The sequence below is a fragment of the Coenobita brevimanus genome, chromosome 38, assembly GCF_032717465.1.
Source record: "Coenobita brevimanus isolate Jiangsu-jjx chromosome 38, ASM3271746v2, whole genome shotgun sequence".
NCBI classification, from domain to species: Eukaryota; Metazoa; Arthropoda; class Malacostraca; order Decapoda; family Coenobitidae; genus Coenobita; species Coenobita brevimanus.
Window position 1 is genome coordinate 16,029,337 of NC_136991.1, and position 3,394 is coordinate 16,032,730.

The following is a 3,394-nucleotide window of genomic DNA, read 5'->3' on the forward strand; positions in this document are numbered from 1 at the left end:
GGTTATTGCAGTTAACCATATATTTAACCTGTTTTTTGCCATTACATTATCCTTATGAGTCCTGAATGTTGTGTTGTTAGTTTGAGCATTAAACTTTAACTTGTAATTTTACCTAACTCTTTTGTTTTGAACAAGGAACTTTACGGGACAGTAGTGATTTTTAGTATTCTCACTTAAAGTGTACATTATCTTTCTCTGTTCCGTAACATAAATTTGGCGACCTCTTATCAGGATATTCAGGATTTTATCATAAGGATATTGCTTGATATTTTGTGACTGTGATTTATTCATGATGTCTACTATTACTACACTTGATGAAGCCAAAGATTTTTTGTCAAATGTGCAAACAGTGTGTGATGTAGAAAACAGAACAAAGAATGAACTTAAGCTTGTTGCTCAACAATTGGGAATTGCTGTTCCCTCTCATCATTCTAAAGATCAAATTGTTGACATGATTAATGAAAGCTTGTTTAATGTAACTCCTCTAAATGAGCAAACGCAGATTGAATTAGCTAAGTTACAGCTAGCCCTGCAGGAGGCTCGTGCTAAAGAGGCTGAATTTCAGGCCCGTTCTAAGGAGGCTGAGGCACAAGTTGAAATTGCTAGGATTCAGGCAGACCATGAGTATTGCATGAAAAAAGGTGGAATTGGATCATCTAGCTCTGATGATTTTGAGTGGCTAAAAATGTTAAACGTCCCTCCTTTTAATGAATCTGATTTAACAAAGTATTTTCAGTTGTTTGAGAGGGTAGCTACAGGTTTTCATTGGCCCAAAAAGTATTGGCCGGTACTCCTTCAAACTGTTCTCACCGGTAAAGCTCAAGTAACTTATGCATCTTTGCCTCAGGATCAATGTGATAATTATGATGTAGTTAAGAGCTTGATTCTTAAGGCCTATGAGCTTGTTCCTGAAGCCTATAGAGTAAAATTTAGGACAACTTATAAGCAAGATAAGCAGTCCCATGTTGAGTATGCAAAAATCAAAGAAGATCTGTTAGAGCAGTGGTTAAATTCTAAGAATGTGGATTCTGATTTCGGTAAATTTAAGCAGATGATTTTGCTGGAGGGCTTCAAAAGGTGTATTAATAATGATGTAAGCCTATATCTTGATGAGAAAAGAATAGATAATTTGTCTGATGCCGCAGTTTTAGCTGATGAATATGTTCTCACTCATAAGAGATATTCTAAAGAAAAAGGGAAAGCTGAGAGTAAGCACGTTGCCTCTACTCACAGTACAGGTAACAGGAAAGAGAATAAAGATGATGTTTCTCAGGAAGTAAATACCAGCTTCACCTCTAGATTTCAGAAAAGTAAATGTACTTATTGTAGTAAGCTTGGTCATACTTCGGAGAAATGTTTCAGGAGACAGCGTGATATGAACAAAAAGGAGTCTTTAAATATTCAGTCAATTGGTCTAGTGTCCACCCTTGAGAGTTCCCAGAATTCTTTAACTGAGTTAACTGAACCTGCTTTGAGGGGTAAATTAAATCCTCATGATGAAGCTCCTCTTTTGAGCAGTAACGTGGGTGACACTCTCAAGAGTTCATGTGCTAATTTCCTGTCTGATGGTTTTGTCAGTCCTCTGGACAGTAATGGCAGGAAATCAGTTAAAATATATCGTGATACAGGTGCTTGCCAATCCCTTATGCTGACCAGTGTTCTAGGCTCTAATGTTAATTCCTCTGATGAAACTGTAATCTTACAAGGTGTAGGGAATAATTACTTCTCTGTCCCTCTGTGCAGATTGAATTTAGAGTCTGGTTTTGTTAATGGTTTCGTTATGGTTGGGTTGGTTGAGACACTCCCAATGTCAGGTGTAACTTTCTTACTTGGAAATGATATTGGTGGAAGTCACGTGTGTCCAGCTCCTCAGTTGTCTAGTGAGCCAGTTGCTGCGACCCATGATTGTGATGTCCCTGATGTGTTCCCTGCATGTGCTGTCACTAGGGCTAAGTCTAAAGTTACTGGTGATTTAGAGGATAATGATGATGATGATGTTATCCTAGCTGACACTTTTCTTGCTAATTTGGACCACTCACCAGATGAGGCAGTACCCCGTAGTGTTGATAATTTGTCTCGTCAAGAGTTGGTCGAGTTGCAGGTTGCTGACCCTGAGTTGAAAGGTCTAGCTAACTCTGCTTGCAGTGAGGAAGAGTCAGCTGGTGCTTCTACTTGTTATTATATAAAGTCAGGAGTACTTATGAGGAAGTGGAGACCCCCAACAGCATCAGCCGACTGTGAATGGGAGATTGTACATCAAGTTGTCATCCCTCGTGTTTGTAGGCAGGATATCATTAGAGTGGCTCATGATTCCAGTTTGGCAGGACACCTTAGAGTGAGGAAGACTGTGGCACGCATTTTGAAACACTTCTACTGGCCAGGTATCTTCAGGGATGTTTCCTGGTATTGTAAGTCTTGTCACACCTGTCAAGTTGTGGGGAAGTGTAATCAGACCGAAAAGGTTGCACCTCTAGTTCCCATTCCTCCTTTTGAGGCGCCATTCACCCGTGTGTTGGTGGATATTGTGGGCCCTCTTCCTAAGACTTCTTCAGGATTTTCTTGTGTGTTGACCCTGATTGATATGGCTACTCGTTATCCTGAAGCCATTCCACTTAGAAATATCTCAGCAAAGAACGTGGTTAAGGAAATGCTAGGGTTCTTCACAAAGTTTGGTCTGCCCAAGGAGGTACAGTCAGACCGGGGATGTAATTTCATGTCAAATGTTTTCAAGCAGTCTCTGAAAGAGTTGGGCATCACCCAGATCATGTCTTCAGCTTACCATCCCCAGACCCAAGGAGCGTTGGAGAGATATCATCAAACACTCAAATCGATGCTCAAGAAATACTGTTTGGAACATCAGAAAGACTGGGATAAAAGTCTTCCATTCGTTGTGTTTGCTGCAAGAGAATCTCCAAATGAATCACTGGGCTTCTCACCTTTTGAACTACTGTTTGTCCATGAAGTAAGAGGACTCCTTAAGTTACTCAAGGAATGCTGGCTGTCGGAGGAAGATGATGTCAACCTGCTGGAGTATGTGATGAAGTTCAAAGAACGGCTGTCCACTGCTTTACAGCTGGCGAGAGAGAATTTAGGAGCTGCTCAGGAGAAGATGAAGACTTGGTATGATAAGAAGTCCAGGTTACGCCACTTTCAGCCAGGAGATCAGGTTTTGATTCTGCAACCGGTTCATGGACAACCTCTTCAAGCCAAGTTTAGTGGTCCTTATTTCGAGGAGAAGAAACTCAGTGATGTCACCTATGTCATCGCCACACCAGATTGTAGAAAGAACAAGCAACTATGTCACATCAACATGCTAAAGTTATATCACAGGCGGGACGAAAATAATCCAGTCTGCACTGTAGCTGTTCCACCCGAGTCTGCAAGTGCAGCTCTC